The sequence below is a fragment of the Larus michahellis genome, chromosome 6 (genome assembly GCF_964199755.1).
Source record: "Larus michahellis chromosome 6, bLarMic1.1, whole genome shotgun sequence".
NCBI lineage: Eukaryota > Metazoa > Chordata > Aves > Charadriiformes > Laridae > Larus > Larus michahellis.
The window spans coordinates 12,501,831-12,527,959 of NC_133901.1; the positions used below are offsets into that span (position 1 = coordinate 12,501,831).

Below are 26,129 nucleotides of genomic sequence, written 5' to 3' on the forward strand. Positions count from 1 at the left end.
AATGGTAACATGGACATTAGTGTTCATCTTTGCCCTCTTAATTTACTTCCTTCTCTATCCCAGCATAAAAATGACTGGTCCAGGTTGCCCAGAGAAGCTGTGGCTGCCCCATTCCTGGAGGGGTTCAAGGACAGGTTGGACGGGGCCTGGAGCAACCTGGTCTGGTGGGAGGTGTCCCTGCCCAGGGCAGTGGGTTGGGACTGGGTGATCTTTAAGGTCCCTTCCAACCCAAACTAGTCTGTGATTTCTTTTCCCATTTGTTCAATCTTTCAGTATAAAGTCACCCACACCCTATTTTTAATCATTTTAATAATTTCAGCTTGTCCCAAATTACATTTCACTAGCTCGTAACATCATAGTGACGACAGAAGTCTGCTGAGGTGTGCAGCCCGCGTTCATAATGATGCTGTCAATCTGTAATTCGCTCTCAAATACAGAGCTGCCCACGAGCTGCACCTGACACACCCAGCTCACTTATTTTCCTTCAAAATACTTTATAGGGGACATTTTCACGTGTTCGTCTACAGACGACCAACTAACTCCCCTCTCTGAAATACAGCTTATTGTAATTTTGCTAGGGAAGACCCTGGAATCCTAATACTCTACAGCGAATTAGGGGAAAGCAACCTCTGATGTAAGAAAAGCATCCTTCCTGTTTGGCAAAGAGGCAGTCAGGATCATAGAATCGTCTAGGTTGGAAGGGGCCTTTCAGATTATCCAGTTCAACCATCAACCTAACACTGCCCAAACCACCACTAACCCACGTCCCTCAGCACCACGTCTGCCCAGCTTTTAAATACCTCCAGGGATGGCGACTCCACCACTGCCCTGGGCAGCCTCTTCCAATGCTTGACAACCCTTTCCGAGAAGAAATTTTTCCTAATACCCATCCTAAACCTCCCCTGGCGCAACTTGAGGCCGTTTCTTCTTGTCCTGTCACCTGTTCCTTGGCAGAAGAGACCGACCCCCCCCTGGCTACTCCCTCCTTTCAGGGAAATGGTCACTGTCCCAGTCCTGCTGGCCACACTATTGCTGATACAGGCCAGGATGCTGTTGGCCTTCTTGGCCACACTGCTGGCTCACATTCAGCCAGCTGTCAGCCAACACCCGCAGGTCTTTTTCCACCGGACAGCTCTCCAGCCACTCTTCCCCCAGCCTGTATCGCTGCATGGGGTGGTTGTGACCCGAGTGCAGGACCCGTCACTTGCCCTTACATCCCAAAGTCCCACATACGCTCACAAAGACGCCAAGCGCGTCGTGAGGGGGGAGATGGCACCACCCGCCCTCAGCAGCCGCCTCACGGCTTCCCGCCCAACCGCCGCCCGCGCGCCCCTGCGCATGCGCGGCGCCGGAAGTGACGGGGCGGGGAGAGGCCAGACCGGTACCGAGCGGCGGACGTGGTGCCCAGGTAACGCGGCGGGGGGCGACTGGGCCCGGGGGCCCGGCCGGCTCTCGGCGGACGAGGCAGCGGGAGGGTCAGTGCGGGACTGCGCCGACCCTCCCGCTGCCTCGTCCGCCGAGAGCCGGCCGGGCCTGGGGGTCCATCAGCGGTGAGGCTCCGGCCCCCTCGGGACAGCCACCGGGCCCTCAGGGGGGTGATGGGTAATTGGTCATCCCGCTCTTATTAATGCCGATTTTGAGGCAGGTGAACGGTCGCCGGGTGTTATCTGCGGGGAGGAGGAAGCGTTGAGGTAAATCTCAACTGTGGTGCCCGTCCGAATCCTGTCAGGGCAAAACGTCCCAAGAGGCTGCTGTGAACAATCCAAAAAAAATCACCACAGGTTTCTGCGGTTTTGTGCCTTATTCAGTAGAATAAATTGTCGTCATTGCGATGCTTCTCTCATCTGGCAGAAGTTCGGAAGAAGGGGTGGCTTTAGCAGAGGCTTCGCTTCGGCTGTCTTTGGCTTAGCCAAATAAAGCGATAACTGGTAAGAAATGCAGCACTTAAAACTGTGAAGGAAGTCGTTGTCTTGTCTTGGTATAGGGAGAGGCAGCTCACAGGGCAGAGTCTAGCAATAGGAACCTGTCAGCCTCCTTTTTCATTTGAGCTTTGTGGAGTTTTGCTGCTGGAAGCTACTAAGACAATGTTGTGACTTCACTTGCAGTTCTTTTATCCTCTAGTTTTGCTGGTTCAGAGATAGACTGGTCTTAACATACTGATCTCATTCACAAAGCAGAGTGAAAAAATAAAGGGAAATACTTTCTGCGCTCACTTTGAGACAGATTTGAGTCCTGATCTGACCCCTCCAAGGAGGCGTTTGAAATGTGAAAGCTTACATTTTTGTGGTAATGATACGTTAGTGTGGAATTTCAAGAGAGCAGGTTTAAGGTGGTGTTACTGCTGAAAAGGATGGCCTGCACCTCTTTTCCAGTCCCCTGATTGTCCATTTTCGTTGCCTCTTGTGTGCGGGTATAAGTAGTTGTGTGGTCGGCTGGATTCATCTGCCAGTCCAGCCAGCAATTAGCACCATACAGAAAGTGAACTGATGAAGCTGACTGTGTGTCTGTTCTAATACTAGTGTAAGTAATAGGGAGTGGCGGGTCCGCCCGTTTAGGCAGTGTCATGGATCAAAATCAGTTAAGCCGCTTGTGAAAGCGTTCCCTGAGGCTGCGCTTCCCTGAGCAGGTGAGCTGGCTGAACGTTTGTGGTTTGGTTTTTTGGTCGTTTTTTTTGTTGGTTTGTTTCTGGTTGGTTTTGGTATTTTTTTTTTTAGATGAAAGCTGTGCAGTACTGTCTGCCTCCTTATTTTTCATCATGTGGCTAATATTCTCAGCCCCCTCTCCACTCTTTTACAGTAGAAATATTTTAATTTTGTTTCCTGAAAAAAATTAGTTTTGGGTGTTGACCAAACTGGTCCATGTGGAGGGTTGCAAATGTAGAACTGGAGAATTTTTAGAAATATAACTGTGTTGATTACCAGCAATAACTCCACTGGTATCGTTGCTAAAACAGATGTTCAGTTTTAGAGAACAGAAGCGGTTGTTGCTAAGTGTAGAGATGGGAGTATTAGCAATAAATAAAGAAATCACATTTAGGCATAAAAACCAGGTGGATAAAGAATTGAAACAGATGTAGTAAACAAAAAATTGCTATCAGTTGCTCAGTTTTGGTCTGAGCTGTGTTTTAGTAGCTGTTTCTGACATCAGAAAGATCTCTGTCCAAAAAGATGATAAAAGATGAGACTGTTAGCAAAACTTTATTTACATCAGAGGCATGCAAGGAATTTTTTTGGGATCTAAACAGTTTGGTTACTTTCACTAAGGCTAAGAACAATCAGCCTGAAAAAAAAAATCAGTCTTTTATTTATTGTATTATTTTAAAGTCTATGTTAGTACAGCAGCTCATAGATTTGATATTGATATTTAGTGTAGAATACGTACTTCTTTCTGTAATGTCCAAGAGTTTTATATAAGCCTTTGTGACATAGTTTAATGGCTTAATTGCAGTGTTAAAATACTACTTCTTGAAAAAGTGATGAATTTCCAGAACTTGGTGTGGTTTAGTTTTAAATGACTTTTGTACTGTGGCTCCTGCCCCTGTCTTGAGTCTGTTCTGCAGGGTGCACATCATATTGTTTAGAACTCCTTTCATGAAAACGTTTTCTTTTAGGTCCCTTATTAAAATTATTAAAGCTGAATCTAACTGCTGTCCTTGCAGAATTTATCTTTGCAACTTCTCATAAAGAAGATAAATTGCCCTTTATTATTCTTTGTTAGAAAAGATAGTGTAAGATTTAATAAGTTACTATATCAAATACTCTAGGCGGTCCTCAACAGTACACCACTTAAGTTAAATATTGACTTGCTGTACAGGACTTTGGTCTTGTGTAACCCTTGCTGAAGCTGCAGCTGGGATAAAGGTATTGTGGCAAAGATAATGACAACTTAAAATTACTCCCTATCAAACTGAAGCCAGTCTAGCTGTGCACAGAAGCAGCTGATGATCGCAGGGGAGGCTCGGCTTGGTGATGCTTGTAACCGATTAAACTTGGAGTTAATTCGTCTGTCTCTTTCTTGCCTCTGTGGAAGATAAAAATTAATTAAAATACCATTTAAAGAAAAGCATGAAATAAGGCTGTAAAAAATGTTAGGTTTTTTTTGCAGTGTAGTCTTTAACTACATAAGCATAAACCTTCCTGTAGTACACTCGTGCTCAATGTTGGTAGTCTCTGCTGCGTGATGGGAGTATGTAATTAAGTTTGTACCTGGGGGTGGTGACAGTCTTTCTCTGTCTCTCTGTAAATTGTGAAATGACAAGAATTTGGAGTCTCACCGTTGGCGCCAGGTCTGATGGTCCTTTCTAATCTTGCTCTTATTTATTCTTAAACATACCTTTAGCTGGAAGAAATTCTGTAGGCCAGCTGCCAGGAGGTCTCGTCTCTGGGACCATTTCTCCCCATATAGAAGGCTCTCTGTGTTTTATATACGTGATCAACGGAAAAAATAAACATTTCTCATTCTTGCAAAGATTCACTTTCAAATATGAACTAAGCCTAACTGGTTCAGTGTTTTTTGGCCTGCTTTGTGCCTCTTCCCTTGCTGTCATGGGCTTTCTTACAGAGGTCTAAAATCTGGTTGCTAAACTTCCTTGAAAATAGAGGAATTCCTTTGGAAGTGACAAGATATGTGTTGTTCCTTGGTGATGTGTCGTGTATCATTCTTCAGTGCTTTGCTGTGGGGAGCTCAGCATGCAACACAGAGCTGTATGTTAAAGAAAAATCATTTTTCTTGAGCTAAGAGGCTTTGTAGGTGGGAGGCATCTTCTTATTTGCCAGTGGGGAATAGGAGTTTCAAGCTAATCAGGAGGTTGTTAGCAAAAAAAACCCCAACAAAACCCAGTCATCTAAAGTGCGTTTGGTGAAGGAATTTCTGCATTCTTTAGTAGTAAGGTATTTTGAGCTGTTTATACGTGGGTGGGGGAATAAGTTATTTGATACCCTTGGTAAGACTGGTTTACTGTCAGAGCCTAGTTCTAAGACGATTTTTCTCCTGTGTTATTGGAAGAAGACTGGGTGTGTCATGTGTCAACTTTGTTTGTTTGCTATAAACTGAGGTTTTGATGGAAGAAGCTTTTTTTTTTTTTTAGATGTAGGATTGGGTTGATAAATCCTGTCTTTTTACTTACTCGTTTTGAAACCATTTTCCTGACTTGCGATAGGCATGAATTGTCCCTTGCTCACTCTCGATATTCTGGAATGTGCATTTATTGAGCTGCCTGTGGGGAGCCCTTGGAGTAAAAGTTTGTTCAGGTTTTTAGCGTTCCTGTCAACTTTTTCCACTTTGTGAATTTAATCTTGTGATGTGATTCATTTTCAGGTGTGTTTTCAAAGGATGTTTGGTGTGACTAAGGTCAAGATTTAGACTGAACTCCAGATGGTGGTCAGAGGATTACTTCAAGAGCTAATTACCAGTGTTCTTTGTATAAGTCTGGATAGTTACATCACAAAGATTTTTCTTTGATGATTCATCAGGCAATTTAGTGAGTGAAAAAAACCCCACTTTTTAACTTTTCGATGAAGTGTATTTTTTTCCTTAGCCCGTCTGGTTCATGTTGAGCTGTACCGCAGCACTTGCAGGCTATTTTTAATGGGTATTCATTTCCTGACTCTGAAAATGAGATCTATGATCACTTTGAAGTCTGGAGATCTCTTTTTCTCTGTATGTGTGGCCTACATTTCTCCTTGCATCCATCTATTGAGTGAGCGTACTGCTGTGGTGGGAGCTGTGAACAAAGACCTCTGCTGTGGTTTATTCAGGCATAGGCTCCATTGAGTTAGCGTGTGCTATTTCTGGAGTTCTGTCAGGGAGAAGGTGGTCAGCGCTGAGCAGAGGGGAGTGTAGCAATGTCAGCTTTGGTGTCACTGTGCTGGGTCAGCTGTTGGTGGCCGTTCTGTCAGAGAGGATCCTATCTTCTGCAAAGGGGTGTTAGCGGGGTCATCCAGCAACGAGTTGGTGAGAAAGCATTCATTTTACTCTGTTGGTTTGTTATTGTTTCCAGGAAACACCTTTTCCACCTTTTGGAGATTTGTGAGCTATGGCTGCTCCTGTCTTAGCTCAACAGATTTGCCCTGTGACTCACAGATAAAGGTCAGTGCCCCTGAGATACGCTGCTGCGGATCACTGTGCCAGCCTATCTTGTCAGGTTGTGTTCTCACTGTCTCATTTGGTGCCTGGTGCTGTGGCCACTACAGTTTTGGCCTTTGGTGTGGGCAGGACAGCTTAGTGCTAAAGGGGATGAAGTCTCCTCTCAATTATATCCCTCTGTATTTCTGTACTACTTGGTTATGCCTTGAAGAGCAGTTTCCCACTGGTGCTGTGTATCCAGCACTGCTGCTGGCTTCAGATCAGCCAAGCACACGAATGTTGGTGGCGGCAGAGAAAACATAGTGCTGGGGTCTCATGCTGGGGGTGCCGTGGACCTCAGTAGGTAGCAGATTGATTTCTGGGTTTTCCTTAACATAATTTGCTTTCTACCTGTTTTTCTACCTGAATGCGGTGTTTGCGGTGTTACTCAGTGGCATTAGGATGCTCCTTTGGGAAGGAGAAAGTTTAAAAGTTGCTTTAGCCGTAGGATTGCTGGGAGGACTTCTCTCTCTTCTTGCATTCTGAAGTGAATGTTAGTATGTCGTACAGCTGACGCAGAGTACTTTGAGTTTCCTGGTTCACTTACAAATAGAGTGCTTTTTTAAAGTTTTAATATACCTGCTTGTCTGTAATGGGAGGAAATACTGGTGCTGGTTAACTGGTTTGATGTGTTCTTGTGATGAATGCGGTCAAGTTCAGGAGCTCAGTAAGATGACCAGATAGGCAGTTGACTGAGGAGGTATTTGTATAGAAGCCTTCTAGCTCTTGGAGCCGTAGGGAGTGTTTGCAGAGCCGTTTATTCCCCTGGTGTCTAGGGCCAGTTGCAACAGAAAGAGGAGTCATGATGTCCCTAAGAGATGAAGGGACTTGTATGGGTTTTCCTTTGCTTTGTCAGGGAATGGTTGATCTTGAGACCAGTGCCTTGAGCTTGCTGGTGAGCTGGCTGCTTTCCTGTGGTTGTGAACACACTGAAGCAGCAAAGATCATTCCCCAGGCTCTGAGTGTGAGATTTGGTCAGTGTCCTCTTCAGAAACTGGATTACGTTGAAGTCAATCCCTTTGTCTTCATTTCCAACAGGAACTGTCAGTTCTCTCTTGAAAAATCTAAACCTAAGTGTAGCCTTCCTGATTCAAGGAGTGGGAGTCTGTTGTGTGTCTGACCCCAAATTGGCTGCTGCTCAGGCTTCTGCAACACATGATGCCTCTTGTTGCATTAGATGATGGATGGATGGGTAATTTTGTTGATTCCCTCCTGGCCAAGGCATCCTGGAACCTTCTGCCTATTTTGTGGGAGACCCATATGGTTGCAGGACTGAAAGAAAACTCTAACTTCGGATTTGTGTTGCATTACACAGGCTGGGTGCTGGATAGTTCTTGACACAACAGCCTGCTCTTCTCCAGTATGAGACTGTCGTCAGTACCCAGAAAGATGGTAGCAAAGAACCCACTCTGCCAAATGGCCAGTTTCCCCTCTTTGGGCTCAGTGAGTTCACCGTTTCTTTGAAGGTCACAGTACTTCATGCTCTGTGATTTCTCTTCTTTCCTGGTCAGTCATGCTTTATCTTTCCCGGTAAGTCATGCTTTTCCAGGTTGCTCCCTAAGATTTCATTTCAGTCTTTTTTTCTCAAACCTCACATCTCCAAGGCAGAGGTGCTATACCACACTTGTGTGTTGAGAGAAGACTTTTTTTTTTTTTCATAATTAGAGGATTAAATCTTCCAGATGTTCTTTGAAACTACTACTGAGAGAGCAAGGCTGTCGCCAAAGTTACTTGGAGGTGCATTAGAGACTCTTAGGAGCTTGTTTATGCTTTGTGTGATGAGAGATATTCCTTGTCCTCCTTTCCCCCTGGGCTAGCTCGGATTATGCTGATAGTATTAGTGAAGAGCACTTCCAAGTCTGATGTCACCCTACAGCAAAAACCTGGAGGTTTGTTGAGACACTCACCGAGCACTGGGACTTTGCAGAGTCATCCAGGAATGAAACTGCACTTTGAGGAGCAAAAGGTACTGAGATTGCTGTTTGCGTGGAGGACTCTGATGCTTGTTTCTATATAGCTGCGAATGAGTAGCTCCAAGCAAAGCTCTACACACACGTTGTGCGTGCACAAAGCTACCTGGATTTACAGGAGAGTTGCTTTTAAGTGGCTGGTGTTCTTTAATCTATATTGTCTGTATGACATTCTACTCCTTATCTCTTTGTAGTCCTTTCAAACTCCAGCAGCAAGTTGACAAGAGCTGCAAGTTTGGGATATATGCAAACCTCTGTACTTGTGAGCCTGCAAAGAGGTGTGGGTCTTGCCCTGCAGATATGGCCGAAGGGGAGGAAAAAAAAATCTTGGGAGACGGTGCATTACAAGCAGTTCAGTGTGCAAGTGAAAATGGATAATATATACTGAACTGTAATTATTGGGAAGTAGCTGTAATTTCCTAGACTTCCTGGCAGTGGGAACCTTGAGCATGACCTGAGTAGCCTAAAAGAGATAAAGGGTTTCGTTGCCTCAAGTAGCGTTGTGACTCTTTCATGGATGCTTCCAAAAGGACAGAATATTGATAGCAAGAACTGCAGGACATGCTGCCTTGAAATTTTATCTGCCTAAGTAGCTGCTAGTCCAATTCCATTAATGTTTGCATATTTAATAAACTTTTAATATTGAATTTTAATGAGCTGGCAGTTATCTCTGAGCATCCAGCAGCAGCAGTCACAGAGTCTAGGTGGCTCTCAAATGCGGATTTCTCTCACTTAGAAGGCATGTGGCCTTTCCTTGGGCAGTCAGCACTTGACAGGCTATAGCACACTTTGATTCAGTTTGTACTGATGTACACCAACAATGAATTTCTTAATTTGGATGGAGCCCTAGGTTTAAGTTTTCAGGGGAGGAATCTTTTTGAAAAGCTGGCTATAAGAGAACATGACCTTGGTTAATCTTGTAACACACCATTTATCTACTTGGGATGATTCTTGCTAGTGATCTAATTATTTTGGCTGCAGAATGGGCCTCCTAGGGAATTTGTTTCTAATGTGGCATTTGCTCATCTACAATCCCAGTGCTTTTGCTTTGCCTTTTCAGCCTTATTTTCCAAATGTATATCAAACTCCTCAGAACCCCAAGCAGGCTAAGAAGTGCCCTGGTTGTGCTGCACAGTTGGAACCATGTGTCTCTAACGAGGTTATGGAAGCTAATCTATTATTGAGGGGACCTTGGCAAAATTCAGCAGAGAAGTTCAGTGTTTGTGCTTTTGAGATAAACCTAAGTGCAGTAAATATATTTCAGTATGTAAAATGTAGCAGACAGGGTGAAAAGGGACTTTTGATAACACAGTGTAATTCTCAGTTCTGGCACTGGCATGACTTTAAATAAGTCACTTCTCCATTCCCAATCTTTAGGATAAATTCTCAATAAGCTACTGTAATGTAGATAGTAAAGGTGGAAGCTGTGATGGTCACGGGGGTAAAGAAAGAAGCCCTTACAGCCTTTTTTGAGATAAGACTACAGTAATTCAGTGAGTGGAGCCATCAGGTGACCCTTCGGTGTGCCTGGTAAACAGCCGGAAAAATGTAATGCTGATGTAACATGGTATCTTTATCTGAGAGCTGTATTTTAAATTAAAGTTCTTTTTATATCTCCAGAATACCAGTTTCTGAGAGGAAGAGCAAAGAAACTTAATGACAAAAACTGATGGACCATTACATCTTCCAAAATGAGCCTATTCACACTTTTCTGCTGGAAACTAACGTGTCTTGAAGGTGAGTAGTGTGTGAGTGTAGAGCGAAGGTGAATATGTGACAGATGAGCTGCTCAGTGTTTTGGGCCTTGACCATCAGTCTTCCCAAAGGTAGACCTGTCCTCATTTCAGCTTAGTGTGCAACTGCCTCTCTGGGCTTTCTATGCGTGCTATGAAAACATGGACTTTGTCATTGAGAGAAACAGGAAGCAGGTAATGTTTTCCACCATACCAGTTAATTGTCGTTAATTTGGAAGCTCTTGAAAAAGCTAGAGTGCTTAGTGTAAGTGGTGAACCTTTCGGAACATGGGTATTTTTTGGTGAATGGAGGAAACTCAGGTGTTTTACATGTAGGATGAGAAAGTGAAGTTTGTAAGACAAACTTTTGTTTAGTTTGGTGAATGTATTAGATTAGGTAAGGCAATTTCAAGTTCTGTTCCAGTCATACCTCAAATGATATCAGTGTTCAGAGTAGCTGAAGAAGAGCACTTGCTATCAAAGATGGTAAATTAATTTCCCCAAAGTAAAGAACATAATGCTTGAATGAAATTAAATCAAAATTATATTTTGTAGAGTTTGTGGTATCTTTTATGTTATTTTTGTACTCAGCCCCTTAGGGCTGTAGTCAGTGACCGTACAATATTGTTTTAAAATCCTTTAATAACAAATCAAAATGGGAAATGTTACATAAGTCCTGCAGTCAACAATGAAATAAAATGAGGATTTCTGAGTCAAACAGTTAAGGCTTAAAATATCTTGGTTTAGACTTTACTGTCACTTTAATAAATAACATATGAAAGGTTGCTATGAGCCTGTGTAAGCCGAAGTTTGCGTGCTTAGTAGCATTAATTCTGCTTTTTAATTAGACTAATAAATTTGCTTTTCTGTTGGTTACTTTATTGATAATTAATTTTTCTATTTTTTGGTATGAACAACCTAGCACCTATGAACTCAAAGCTAGTGGTGGAGTGTAAATGGTGAAAAATAGGTCTCGGTAGTTGTCCATTGTCATTTTGTCTGCACAGAAATTGTTCTAAAATGTCCAGCGTTAGAATCACAGGCCTCTTGTGCACAAATGCTTTGGAGTGAGTAAGAAAAGCTGGGTAGAAAATCAGCCTACACTGAGCTTGGTTTTCCTGTGTTTTCGCAGATTTGAAGCTGTGTCTCATTATCCTTGTGAGTTTCTTAAATATTTATATATGTGGTAGTGCTGATGAGCCTCTCAGAAGTGTGGTAACTGACAGAGATAGGAGGGGATGCAGCGTCAGGGGGCCTTACTGCTGAAGGAGGAAAAGACTTGTAGCTGGAAATATTGTTCTCGTTCATTTGTGCTGTTTGGTATAATCTGCATGATTCTGCAAAAAAGTATGGAAAACTGACACCACCTCCCCCTCTCCCCTTCCCCCCAGTGTTCTAAAACGTTCTGTTGTGTTGACTGTTTGTCTGTGTTTTGCAAGTGTGCTCTTCAGATTCAATAGGATGAGCTGTGGAATGCTTTGGGAATAACTTAATTTATATACATTAGAGCCATGGGACTTTTGTGTGGAAAATTAGCCCTGGATGAAAGTGATTTGCAGTACTGGGTCCATGTTCCTGAATCAGCAGCTTTGTTTCTCATTCATTTTTTGTTAATTCTAAGTGTGTTGCCCTGGGTGTTCCGTATTACCTGTGTGTGGAGAAAAGTAATATTGAAGTGCTTAAAAGTACAAACTGAGGTCAACTGAATATCTTTTTTTGTCAGGTGGGACAACTGGATTTTAAGTTTCTTTTGTTGTATCAAGTTAGACACTGAGAACCCCTGGAAGACTTTAAATAGGAACTTGCTATTGACATTTCACACTTTGTACCTAATGATGTGGAAGCTAATCTAATGCTACGGAAAAGTAGGGTGTGTTTCAAGATCTGTAAATTAGTTGAGTGTTTTACATGTATATGGAAAAAATAACAGGTTTTAGCTGTACTGTGTTTGCAGTCTAAACACTCAGAACATGCTTGTAGATCTTGGAGTGCCATAGTTTCTTCTACGTTATGTGTTCCTTATATGTAAAGAGGCTGTGAATGGCTACGTATTTGTATAACGATCTTCAGTTTTTTGAGGGAAGGATATTTTAAGTACAGTCTATGAATTCTGGACAAATAACTATCCGTATAATAATCTCCAATATTAAAAAGTTACTGTGATATTTGAGTGATTGCAGAAGTCCATAGTTATACCACATGCTGTTCATGGGTGGATGAAGGATGTTTTGAAGGTGAAGATGTTACCTGTGAACCCTTTTACCAGAAAAATCTTGAAAACTAGGGAATCTCGGAAATATTTAATCTGGTGTAGTCTGTACTTTTCTGTTGATGTGGATGAGCAGAAATACCTGTTCTTCCTTTTGCTGTCTCCTCTTTCTTCTGCTTTCACATCTTGTGAAAAGTGCAGCTTTAATCTGTGGAGAAAGATTGTGCAACAGGGTAAAGAAAGAGAGAGAGTGAAAGAAGATACTTTGCTGCTGTAAGGCTTTTTTGTTCTCTGAGGTCAGGAAGAGCTGAGCTCCCAGTGATTTCATAAGCTCTTCTGTTACCTGTTCACGTCCTGGCCAGTGAGTCTAAATGGATGGATCTTCTTCTGCATGAGTCAGTACGTAAATATCAGGCAGTGCTGGTATTCCTGATACTGTCTGCTCTGAGTACTTGCTCCTATTTCTTGCTTATTGTTGACTTGCTAATTTCTTAGCTACCCCAGCAGATTTTGTCAGCACAGGGTCTTCTGACGGTGTGCAATTGTAGAGAGACACCTCCATTGGAGTTAGTAGCTGTTCCAGCCTTGTTAGAGGATATATTTTCAATGGTAGCTGGAAAATATTTGGAGATGTTTCCAGTAAAACAGTTGGTACTGATTCTTGGCTCAAAGCCTCCTCTTGGTCAGAGGCAGCATCATGGTTTGCCAGATGGCCTGCAAGCTGGATCTGATGCCTGCTCTGATCGCATCCCTCCTGCCAGACAGGGCACTAGAGGAAGTGCATCTCCCATGGGAGCACCGGAGCACGCTGCGTTCAGAGCTGTTATGGAGCAGGAGGTGTCCGTAGTTCGTTCCTGCTTGACTGCCTTTAAGGACAGCTGGCTGCTGGAGATAGGCTTTAGGGCTGGAGGTCTGTGAGCTGTGCTTCTCTGGCAGCTGCTGCAGCCAAAGGGTGCCTGAGTAACGATGCTGCGTTGCTGTCTCCTTGAAGAGATTTGCAGCTTACGGGGGGGGGGAACAACACACAGGGCACTTCAAGCGTTTGTGCTCACTAGGAAGCTCTGCTGACAAGGGAATAGAGCATGTTATCCGCCTGCCCACACAAGTCCCGTAAGACTGATGGCAGCGTGCATGCATTCAAATACTGGATAACCACCTGGTTTTGCTGAGGCTCTGGGTTTATGTCCATTTTTCACGTGGATTAGACTGTAGCAGGCTTCTGTCCTAAATGTAAGAGCTTGGATAACCATAGGGGTGCCTGTTAGCTTTTCTCCCTTGCCTGTCTGTCCCTGATATGTCATCACTTGTGTGGCCTTATGGGACTTGAAAATGGCTTAGTGTTTCTGGATTAAGTTCTCTTCTCGTTGGGAGAAAAAAATGCTACCAGTTTAACCTGAATCTTGGCTAAATATGGATAGTTTGAACCATGGGCACAGGCTGACAAACTGGATGATCCTGCCCAGCCAGAATCAGTTGCCATCCTTACTTTCTTTGGGAGAGGGAAGGTTTGCAGTGCTGGATGGCTGAGACCATTCTGGGAGCTGTCTGGGCTACTAGAGACGAGAGCTGTGGAAGAAAACTGCATAAACGTTTTGGATACTCCTTTCCTTTTACTGATACTGTTTTCAGGCCATTGCTTATCCCCTTCTGCCAAGGAGAGCTCTTCCAGCCGTCTCTAGAGATGCTTAAAGAAGTCCAGCTAATCATAGGGTTATCTCTTTTTTCCTGGAGATCTTGAGGGTTTCACGTTATAAACTGAAAGCACAATAGATGAAACTCAGTTGTGGTACAAGTAGAGACACACCAAGTTTCCTACAGGAAGATCCATCAGGTTCATCCCCACATTGAGTTTCAGGCTGTTGTCAGTGCTACAGTGCTGGATTTGACAGCTTGGATGCTAGATGTATGTGGGCCTTTTTTGATGTTTCATCTGCTGTGTTGGGAACCATTTGTTTTGCTTCAACTGGATGTGAAATATTACCACTGGGGACTGATAGGATTCACTTAATGGCAACTCTATCAACATCAGCCCTGAGGCTTGCTGCTCTTAGAGTTGTTTTACACAGCCGCTGCACTGTAATTAACTTTCCATGAACAAAACTTCAGGAATTCCTGATCTAGGACCTCACTGTGCCAGGATTCATCTGCAGCCCACTTTAGTTAGGGAATAAGTGTGCAGACAGAAAGCCACAGCGTGCCTTTCTTTTATTAAGATCTGCTGTTAAGAAAACCAGTTTTAGTAGGCAGAGCACATTAAGCTGTCATTTAGTTAAGGGAATAAACTGTAAAAAAACTTTTATCACGTTGGAGGGCAAAAGGAGGTATTGCTTCAGGTTCCTGAAGTGGTGTTTTATCCAGCTTCCTGAGTAAAACAATTCTATTTTTATGGTATAATTTTCCTACATTTAAATATTGCGTGGATGTATTTAAAATGTTTGATCACGTTACGATCATGTGTAATGATTAAATACTGACGAGTATGAAAGAGGTGCAGCATTCAAGTCATTGTAAATTTGCCAGGTAGCGTTACTCGTCTGCATATTGCCTTATCAAATAAGAAAATATTGTTTGTCAAGCACATTGTACTTACCATCTTGAAACGGAATTATGTTTCTATTAAAATAACATTTGCTCAGAACTCCCAAGCAAAGGAGAAGTTTAGTATTACTGATAAGGTCGACGGTAAACTTTTACTTAGTTCATTTAGCACCTGCCTCGGTCTCCATTTTCTGGTGCGTGAGCATTGCGTTATCTGTTATTTTGAAATCGTGGTGTTCAGAAAGGTGCTCAACTCTTGTGTTCTGGCGTCTGTTACCAGAAATTATTTTTCCTTGAAATCTAAACTCTGTCTTTGAGTTGATGTATCTTTTTAATCTCAAGCAAAGTAGAGTTCTGGGTTTATCTTTTTAATTTACGCAACCTTGATAAAAGCAGCCAGGTTATGCTGGAGTCAATTTGATGATAATAAGTTACTTCTGTTCTTCCTTAAGCCACAGTGAAGATAGAACAAGCTAAATTTACTGGCTGTTCTTCATGCCTTTTTGTCCAGTGCAGAAGAAAGTTAAGCTATTTTGACCTTTCTCTGACATGTGTAGTCACTGAAGATGAGGGCAGAGAAAGGCTTTGTAAAAATAAATGAAGTCGATATTGGTCTTTCTAAAATTGTTATTTAATGCCCTCCAGTATGCTCCAATTAAAGTCGTAGCCTGTGACGGCAAATGCAGGCAATCTCAGCTGCTTTTTCGGCGTTCCTTGGTTTCAAGTTTTGGTTCCTATCTTTGAAGCGCTCTGTCACAGAGGGTTTGAGGCAGTGGCTCTTAGCAGGTGCCGTGCATCTTATGGTGAGCTTTGTATTGCACTTCACCTAGAATATGCTTGCACCGCCAGAAAATCACCGAATCGGAAGGGCATGGTGAAATCAGGAGCACTGGGGTCTTGGGCATACCCCTGCCAGTGATATACATACATGGATCAAAAAAAGACTTGCAGTAAACTGGAGGGTTTCAAATGTTAACCCTGTGTGTATACCTTTGCAAATACAGTTGCGTACCTTTTTGTGAGAGGATCATAATTCTTTGTGAAAGTGGAGAGAAATGGTGTCTCCTGTAAACATTACTAGGCATAATACTGCTGAGATTTAAATAAAAATAGAAAAAAGCCCAAAAGCTCCACCCAAACCCACTTGCTGATCCAATGGATGTACCACTTTGTTTTACAGTGTATTTGCGAATGGCAAGGGAGGCTGGGGAGAGCATCAGTTGCCAGCCCTCCTCTGTGTTTAGGATGTGCTGTCCTGGTCTTTATCACAGTAAGGGCTGGGAACTTGTTCTCCCAAAGGGGTCTTGTGGAGGAGATGGTGATATGACAGCTCACGGTGCTGGGGACCGTTTCATTAGCTCATCACAGGGGTCTGCATGGAAACTGAAGCCTGCTGCTGGCAGGTACCTAAAAGTTGTGTACTGTTTCTGGGCTAATGCAGGTGCATCAAATGGATTGTGCATTTGAGTTGTCCATTGCAGCTGTAACTTATGAAGTAAAAACTTGGAGTGGGTGTTAAACTATGCACAAAACCTGATAGTGCACGTGCTGCTACTGTGTAGTGTTTCTGTTATATTTGAAGAACTGAGCTGTGTGCTTTTAAATTGGTTGTGTTTTCTCCTGAGATGGCAGTTACGGGAATGCTTTAGTGTTTGCTTGACAAAATGTTGTGTGGTATCAGAGGATATTGTATTCTTAGTCCATATAATTTCAGGTCTAGCAGAACTCCTATCCACTTATGCTTTGGTACATTCCTGCTTCTCCACTGTATATTTTCTAGTCAGCTGTGCTTGCATTGGCTGACTTATCTAAAAAGTGATTATACTGGTATCTTTATTTGCTCTGCACTCTACTGATATCAGCCTTCAGCCAGCACGCTCTGTTTCCAGCGTCAGGATGGGCAAAGTGGATCCGGGAAAATGAGCTGGTGCTTAATTCCTTGCTTATGGATGGGGCAGTCTTGGATACTGAGAAACCTGAACAGCGTAACTCAGTGGTGGACTCGAATCACAGTTGGTTGTTTCAGGTATAGACTCCAGGAAACTGAAACCAGCCCCGATTTTGCCTGATAGAAGAATTTAAAAACTTAGGTAATGTGACTCAAAGGAAAGGCTTTTCTGGATGCACTTTTCTAGAAAGTTACATACATTTATCCAGCATGCTCTCTCTTGCAAAATGATTGTCAGTTTATGGGAAGTGCCATCTGAAAAATGCAAGGGATTTGCTTTCTCACAGTGTATAAAAGAAAGATTCACTTTGTTGTTTCTGCACCAGAAATGGCAAGGCTCTGTAACGCAGTTTAGGATGTATGCCGTTGCAGGTTTTCATTTTGGTTTACTCTGAAAAGAGCGCGTATCTTCAGAGACACACATGTAGTTTGAAAACTGCTACTGCGGTAGATGAGTAGAACCAAATTCTTAATTGCATTGCTATGAAAAATGGGGTTGTACAGAAACACTCTACATCCCTTAAAAAAAAAATAATGTTAGTGCAATGGTATTGATATTGGACATCAGATGGCACGAAATTATGGTCAGAGTTTGAGAAGAGTATGCCCTGCCAAGTTAAAACTTCCTCCCCTCTGTTTTTGGGTGGCTGGATGTGCTAGCCTAGACTAAAACAGGCCGAGGGAGCGGCAGCGTAGCCACCTTTTGAAAGTCAGGCCTTTCAGCTGCGCGCTTAAACTAATGAATACAACTCTACATTTTATTAGTGTGTAATATTTACCAAGACTTATGATCTTCAGGATTTTAAATGCTTCTGCATATTGCTTAAAAGGATGGGAAAAAACCATCTTGCTGAAGCAGTAGCTATGTTTTAAGGTTGGATAGATATTTAGCTTTTTGGGACCTTTTGGCGTGAATGCTGTTAAATGAACTTTGCCATGTGTAGCAGTGAAGAGAATTTTCTGAATTTTATTAATACTGAAGGATTTTTATGCAAAAAGTACATATATATATTTATATATATACATGGCTGTAGACAAGTCCAGTAAAAATGGGCAATTTTATTAAACCACGAATTTAAGGGACTGTTAGAGTAGTTGCCTGGGGCTTCAGTATGATTTTTCAGTGCTCTGGATGGTTAATACAGAATAGCCTAACTGCTAGGACAGAGAAGCCCAGAATAATTTTCCTTGTCCCAGTTAAGTCAAGAACTATTAGAGCAGTGGAAATAAGGTTTCAACAAGAGGGGGGAAAAAAGGGTGAGGGAAGTGTCAGGTCTCACTCTTGCTAGTGAGAGAGGAGAGTACACAAATGTACCAGGAGTTAGAATGGAAGAAAGGTAAGTAGCAGTTACCAGTGGAAATAGAAAATAGGCTAATGTTGCCAAAGCATTTAAGTGGATTAGGAATGATTTTCTCTTCCTGGTGATTTTTTTTTTTTAATGAAAAAAGAAAAAGCAAACTGTAGGAGTGCAGTCAGATGTGCAGGTCAAAGGAATATGTGATTTTCTTTGACCTGCATGTTTGTCGGGAAAGGATTGTTCTCTGTTATCAAGCCTGATGCTTGAGCATTACGAGTCATTTCTCTCCAATCTAGTACCACCAAATTGTGCAACACTGGCTGCCCAGGAGACCTGCCGTCATCTGATGGCTTTGCTTCCCCTGATGCTGGGAGCAGGGAAGGCAGAGCAGCTAAGAAACTCTAGTAGACCCCTTTCACTGTCTAGCTGATACTTAAACATTTGGAGGAGTGACATCAGATACTTTTTAAATGTACCTTTCTCACCTTTTTTTCCTAAGGTATTATATTTTTCTCCTGTCATGTCTTGAGATATTTGATTGCAACACTGCAGTAGAAGTAACGTTTCTGAGCAGCATATTCCAGGGCCAGGAGCCTGAAAGGTGGGCTTGTGTGAGCGGTATCTTTAACTTTCTCATTGCAACAAGCTGTGGTGATTTGCTGGGAATTATTCAGTAGGCAGAATTTCTAGTCTCTTTTTGAAGTGCAAGTGTAACAAGACGACTGGAAGGAATGAAAGGATGTAATGTAGAAGGCCAGGTATTAGTCAACAGGCCCATATGTGGCTGCATGTGCAAAGGCTGTTTGCTTAGTAGCCACGACCAGTAACATTTATGCTTCATGGCTTGTAGCTTTCTAGTCCAAGTTGACAATAAATAGACTGTTAGGAGAAATGGGGCTCTTCGCTAAAGGAAAAGATGTTCTGGTCTACTCTTCTTTGCAAGGAACTCAGCATTGTGCTTGAGGATTTATCTTCAGGAATAATTTCTGATAGTGATGTATCTTCATTCTCCTATCGGCAGTCTAGCTGATATTTGAAGCTATGAACTTGAAAAAAATGGATAACCGTGGGTAATCATGGCTAACTCTTGTCTCTTACCCAGGCAGACTGTTGGTTTGTCAGGACCCTCACAAAAAGGGTCGAGGAACCCATCTGCCATCTTCAGAAACCACTGTACCACATTCCGTTGTTTGGTGATTCCCTTTGACAAATGGGTTTTGAGCGTAATAGTCCTGAGTAACTCATTTGCTTGTGCTGTCCTACCCTTAGCCCACCGTAGGGATCATCTCTCATGCTCTTGCTGGAACAAGAGGATGCACCGGTGTGTTTAGGCTTGCAGGAAGTATTGCAGGGCCTAGGGAACAGACTTCCACTGCCTGCGTTTCCTCGTTCTGAACTGCTGACCTGTCTGGAGCATGAGAAACTGTTCTCACGGTTGGGTAAAGATACAGCCCCCTCTCTCACTCTCCTTGGTTTATGTTTTTCAACATCAGAGTTAGTTTCTGTGGTTCTCGGATTAAAATACATATGTTCCCATGTAGTTGAGACTCATTATCCGTTCAACACATTTGCTTTTGAACTGTTTGGAACAATGAGGCTGTTCCTGTAATGCCTCCCAATGAAGCACGTGGGAAGGAAGAAGTTGTTTGATCAACCTGTTTCTTACACAGAGGAAGATACGAGGCAAACCCAAAGGGGAGGCAGAAGTGAGCATAGTGTTCTTTTCTTCCCAGGAAGCTCTTCTAATGTGCTAAAGAAAATTGTCCTTCGTGTCATCTCAGGTGATTATATTCACAAAAGCCAACCTAGAAGAATCATACCTGTATTAGGCACTAACCATCTACAGTCAGTGTTTTATTTTGTGCCCTTATCTTGATTACCTTTGTTACCTTGGGCACTCGTCAGGAGAAAAAAAGCTGCATCGTTCTGATTGCTTCATGTTTCCAAGATGTTTTTTGAGAGAAAATGTTTCCTGAGCTTCATTCAAGCTCTGAAGTAGAATTTGGTCTTTCTGGGAATCGTGTGAGATCAAGTAATTGCCTGGAGCAAGAGAATACATACTGAAGCTGCAATAGCAAAGACCTTGATATCAAAGGCCACCTGCTATTTCTCTCCATCTCTTCAGCCTTAAAGTTTACCATATTATAAATTCAGCTTGTCATCTTCCTATATAACGGCTATCAGTTTTTCAGCAGATGAACAGGACGGTTTCTCAAGGATTACAGCATATTTATATCCCAGCCAGAAATCTCCTTCTGCAGAAACCTCATTGTAGCCTTCTCAAGGCGTACTGAGTGGTCTTTCGGCCTTCTTTATGGATGCTCTGTTTACTATTTTCTTTGTCAACAAATCCACGTCAGCATGTAGCTTTGACCCTTAGGTTTGCAACCCAGCTTATGCAGTTACTTGGTAGGAGTAGAAAAAATGTCCCACGATAGAACTTGAATAGGCTTTTTCCCAAGAATTGCTTTATATTGATCAACTTGTGTGAAGAATTTCTTATGAAAAACTTAAATGATCTGTTGAACGCTTTCTGGTTGAAGAAAATGGGGAAAAACATCTGACAGTCTATATTGATGTGGCTGGACTTGGCACACACAGAGAGCATTGCTTCACCTGTATTTTCTGTGTATTTTATTAACTGTGCTCAGTCAGAAATACCTTCCTAGCAAGCTGGGGTTTTATTTATGGGGTGAACTTTACCAGTGTTGTAAAACTGATAGAAAAATCTTGACTAGGGTCACTGTCCATGTGCAGGTCTGCAGGCCTGCGATTCACCTCTCATGTTTTGGTCATGTACCTGTATGTGGTATTTCCTCACCCTTGAATCTGTGACATAAAGGACAGAGCACCTTTTCTGTCATTTTGCTTTTAAGTAGTTGTAGTGGTTGAGTATAGCTTTTCTAAAATATTTTTTTGCTTTCAGCCTATTTTCTTTGGCTTAAACACAAACACAGTGGCCCCTTCAAGGTTATGTAGGTTCAGGTATTGCTGTATATGCGAGGTGCAATAATTTTTTTGTTTGTTGTGTTTTGTCTGCTGTTTGGCACAAGAGAGACTCCCCTGGCCCCCAACTACTGCCAACAATTAAAGACAGTTACCAGTCCCCAGCGGGAATAAATGTTTCCAGCCAATATTTACAGCCGGTTCTGTCCTGGAAGAATGGAGCTACTGCTGCTATTGTCAGCTGGAGAGGTAGGGAGGCTTCATTTTGGCTCGTCAGTGAGAAATAAGATGTAAAATACAGCTCTGGTGGTGGTAGCCTTACTGGTTGCCCAAGAAGCACTGCAGAAGGTTTTGAATAGCTATGGCTCAAACTACTTAATGTATCTGCCCTTTCTTCTGTGGCAGAGCGTCCTGACCTGGGCAATAACCGTGGTCACCTTGGTCCTAGTAAGGAGAGATCCTCCCTGTAACTCAATGTCACGAGGTGTGACTAAGGCTGACTCTCCTGGAGGTGTTCTGTGAGTCTGTCCATGAACTGCTTCCTTAGAGGGTTCTTCCTTCTGCAGCCTTTGTATGAGGGTGAAGTCATCAACCAGTGTTTGATAAGATACAGGACGGACAACTTTCACATACTCGATATCTTGTATTCAGAGTTAAGAGAGAGTTTCTCATAAGGAAAAATAGCATGATTGTGTCACAGGAGATGCAATTAGAGTAGAATCGTATTGTAATGTGTCAGTGTAAATATTTAATGTTTTCTGTCATTTGAGTAGCATGGCACACGAGCATTTTGGTTGTCATCTGTATCTTTTTAGTATTGAATTTGGCCTCTTTCTCTGGAGGCCTGCAAAGGTCGCCGTTCTGCAAGGAGAAATGCCATGTGACATCGGCTTTCAGGAAGCTGAAAATTCAGAGCAGCCAGCAGTGAGCACTGAGGTCCTGCTTTATCACTGGTGGCATGTTCCTACCTGAGGTGTGTGTAGAAGAGCCCAAGGTGCTGTCTTGGCTTTGCAAGTTGGTTGACCGCAGCTAATTGCAGTGAAAACGAGGTTTTTGATGTGGGTGTACTTGCAACATTTAATTGTGTCCTTGTAGGTTAATTGAGGCTGTGCTGTGGCTTTCTCTTTCTTCTTCATTTTTTTTTTCACTGCCTCAGGAGAGAAGAAAACTATTTGTTGGAACTGCTTCTGAAACTCATGGTCACTTTCTAAAATATACTCCCAACCTTGAGGAGAGTGCAAAATATGAGAATACCAGTGTATATGTGTGTTCAGCCGTAGGAGGCTCTCATAGTGGGAGTGAGGAAAGCTAAGCGAAGGGCCTTCCTGCTCTTATTTGATACTTGTCCATTCAGTGCTTGGGATAAGTGACACAATTCTAATAAAATATAGTTATGCTGCTGGGGTGAAATCTGGGTCTAATTAAAGATTTGCCTTTGATTTTAGTGAAGCCACATTTATCTTTAGGATTGGAGACATGGAGGAGATGGCAGACGAGGGATAGGTAGTTGTATGAATTTCAGCAAGTGGACATACAAACAGGAAAAAGAATTAAGTTTGATGAGGAAGATATAAACAGGGAAAGGAAATAGTCTCCTCTCTGAACGTGGAGGGGAAAGAAGGAGATAATGGTGATCGGTGCCAGTCTGGGGGAGGAAAAGAGCAGGAAAAGGCAGAACAATGGAGGTGGAGATCTCATAGGGGTCATGGATTACATTAATTTATTTTTTAGGATCTTCTTGCATTTTAGGCAGGAAGAAACACTAATTAGCAACTTTTCTCCCCTCGCAAATTTATTTAACCAGTCTGACTTTGCTGTTTAGAGTGGGATGGGAATAACTCATGGAAATGATGATCTTTACTGATGGGTTTTATTTGCAAGGCAAATGGCACAGAGAAAAAATCAGCTCTTCTTTTAGGGGAAGCGTTGCAAGAGGAACAGTTCCAGGTGGGTCCCTTTTCTGTTCCCAGGGCTCTGTGGATTCATTTTCTTTGGTATTTCCACATCCACCTTTGCTCTCTGGTTCTACAGTTTCACAGTTTTCTTAGCAGGTGGCCTGCTGCCTTTAACCGGAGGTTTGCAGCACTTGCTGTTTTCTTAGGTGAGGTGCAGTAGCTCTTGTTCTCAGGTGATGTGATCCCCAGCATTGTGCCAACTGTCAAAGCTGTGAAATTGAGGTATGTACTTCAGAGCTCTGTGTGTGTCGCTAGCCCTTGTGCAGTAGTGAAGGGAGAGAGCCAAGTAGGTTGCTGGCTTGTGCATGCTGCATCTGTAGTGCCAGGTATAGAGATCTCCCTGTTCTTTTTCTCCTATTTTATTTTTATACTTATGTTTTCACTTTGTGTCATTTAGAAATCAAAGCAGGAGTGTGCAGTTCAGCAGCAACAGAACTGTGCTTACTACGAATCTGCTGCTTTGCTCAAATTAAACATTTATGGGGCCAGCGACTCCTCACTGCTCCATCTCAAGTCTCTCAGCCTCCTACAGTGTGAGGATTTTTTTCTTTGCGCTTTGACACAGCTCCTGCAAGAAATACAGCAAAATTACCCTCCATTGGCCCCTCTCCCCTCCAGCCCATCTTTCCTTTGTGTGTCCAGTTTGATTTTTCCCTTAAACATAGCTCGTGGGGAGCAGCTGTTGGTGTAAGTAATGCTTAATATTCCCTGTGAGTTGGAAGCTTTCATCCCAGTCTGAGGGGCAGAGACCTGGCCTCAGTTATTTGTACCTTTTTCTGTTTTCAGTGGGCTATACTGAGGTGGTATAATTGTGTGGGAGCTCCTTATTCCTCAAACCAGGTAACACAGTGCTGCAGCGTATTACCTGCTGATGCTGTGAGCTGTGGTGACTGGCTTGGTTTTTGTGGAGAGCAGTCAGGTACCTTCAAAGGCCTGGATCTTATCTGCAGGCTCTTCTGTGGCCTGAAGCCTGCAGTGAAACCTGGCCAGTGGTTCTGTTTCTTGGGCATGCTGGGAGCGAAGATAACTTTTGCAGAAGAGAGGGTTGTTTCTGAGCCTGGTCAGAGACTTTTACAGGACCTAAGGGATGTTGCAAATGCTCAGTCTTCCCTGCAAGAGCATGGTCTACTTCTTTGGTTTAACTTTTCTAGCTTAAAATAGTGCTGCATGGATGCTAAAAGCCCACGCTCCTAAAATAGATCAAGTAGAACAAGCACTTCACTGATGACTCCTCCTCAGGAGAGGAGAGAGAGAAGGTAACAATGAACAGATGGCAGGTATTAGTCATATCACCTAATATATCTGAAGACCTCAGACACTATCGGCACAAAGGTGGTGGAGGAACCTGGAGGGAATGAGTCCTCCTAACAGACCAGACTGGGTATTAGAGTTGCACACGATACAGATAGAGGGGACCTGAGAAAATGAGGGGACTTGCAGCCAAATGAGCTAAACCAAGAAGAGTGTGCTCATAGAGGCTCACAAAGTCCTGGCCAGATCCTGAGACTACTTTTACCTGCCCAATTTGCAAAGCTATCCCCCTGTTTGATGCGCCCCTCAGAGCATTGTTCCTTGGAGCTCCCATGCTTATAACACACTTGCCTCTGCAGAAGGCCTAGTACAGGTGTCCAATACCTCAGAAATAAGTGAATTCTTCCAATTTCAGTATCAGCTTGGATGGTTTTATTCTAGCTTTTGCTCTAATGAATTCTGTACAGAAGCTGCTTGGTGTTTTCATGTAGTATCTAAATTGCCAGTGTACACCTTGCAGTCTGATTCGGCTGGCTCAGCATCCCCTCTCTTCTCTAGGTCACTGGGATCTACACATTGGCCCCGGCCCAGTTGGCAGTAAGCTCATAGGAGAGCTGATGAGATGCTACTGCCTGCTGATTTGTTGGGAACACGTCGTGTAAATGAAATATAAAGTATGTACAGTCATTTGTACTTAAGTGGCTCCCAGCAAACTTGACATCACAGAGCAAGTAGGCCACTGAAGTACCTGTGGAGGCATTGTGGGAGAAGTGCATCGTTTCCAATTGCTTGCTCTGATTGCATTGTTCGTATAATCATTTGCTTTAAAACCAGCCTGTCCAAAAGGCAGCACAGCTGTGGGCATACTAGAGGGTAGGAAGACAATGGGCAAATGTGGGCTCTCTTGACTTCCCCGTGCTGATCTGCCCACAGAACAACTGTATCTTGAGGTTGTTTGTTTTTTTTTTTTTTCATTTGTTTTGGGTTTTTTGCTTTAAATCTTCAGCAACAGAGGCTAAATGTGTGGTCTTCTCTTTCCCCTCTTTTGTTTCCTCTTTTTGGCATTTATTTATGAAGAGAGCTGCTCTGCTGGAGGTACTCCCATCATTTTTCACACTTGTGCTCAGACCTCTGCGGAAGCCAAGCACCCTGTGGGCCACTGAGTAACAAATACCATTTTGGTGGCACCTTGCGTCTTTGGGCTTCAGCCATCGCCAAACACCTAATGAATGTACAAAATGAGTAAAGCACTTCTGCTAGGAACTCTGCTGATACGTAAGGGGTTAAACGAAGCTCTGTTTATTAATGTTGATACTTTAAATTGTGCCAGAACACTTTGAAAATGTGACAGCGGACAGGGCAGCAGGCAGTAAACACGGTTAAATGACAATACTGTTCAATATTTGCTGTTAATTGAGAGAGGCAGCAGCTGCTGGTGTGCAGCTTCAGCCAGGATGAATTAGTAATGAGTCTGTAACTCTGGGGTTTTTTTCTGGTTTAAAGTTGCATCAGCCCTTTATGGTTCAGTAGCATGCTTGGGATAGAAATAAAAAGTCATAGCAGGCCCTAAATTGAAGATTTTATTTTGTTTTTGTTTGCCAGTGAGTTGTTATGGAGCTGTGGTGTCAGTGATAAAATTGGCAACAGTAGTAAAATTGCTTTGTGTTTAAGGACCAAACTTAAAGATTTTGGGTTAGCTTTTCCATCCTGTGTGGCGGACAGTGGGAATGTAGCAGGCAAAGCAAGCTTCTCCTTTGAAAGAAAGCACTTTTGTTGCACACTTTCAGTTATGGTTTCTTAGAACGGGAGTTGTGGTTTAACTTCGCTGGCCTGCGTGGCAGGTGGTGGTGTACGAGAGAGGTCTGGCTGGAGGGCCCTGCAGCAGTAGGAGAGAGGACACTAATTCAACATTCTCCTTGTGCTTTCTTGGCACTTCTGCCATGCAAATGTGTTGAGTTTAACCTTTGAAAACTTGCTGATAAGCTGTTATCAGCCAACAGTTAAAATAGCAACCCCTCCCACCTTGCTGAGTTGGGGTAGGAACTTCCCAAGGCTTCAAGGCCTGGGTACGGTACAGGAACAGCATTAATCCAGGCACAGCAGCCAGGCTGGGGACAAAGTTTACTCTCTGAAGAAATCAGCCACAGCTGCTACTTTC

The 26,129-nt window shown here is 43.0% G+C and overlaps 1 protein-coding gene across 3 annotated transcripts in view; it reads left to right on the forward strand.

Moving 5' to 3' along the window:
• The first annotated feature begins 1,353 nt into the window (after positions 1–1,353).
• The window catches only part of MAP3K13 (mitogen-activated protein kinase kinase kinase 13), a 78,464-nt gene continuing 53,688 nt past the window's right edge, over positions 1,354–26,129 (forward strand). The window contains exons 1-2 of one of the 3 annotated variants that reach the window (XM_074592627.1): positions 1,354–1,408; positions 9,714–9,830. The gene's annotated coding sequence lies outside the window, so the exon portion shown is untranslated. The remainder of the gene's footprint in view (positions 1,409–9,713; positions 9,831–26,129) is intronic. The other 2 variants (XM_074592628.1, XM_074592630.1) reach the window with 2 other exon arrangements.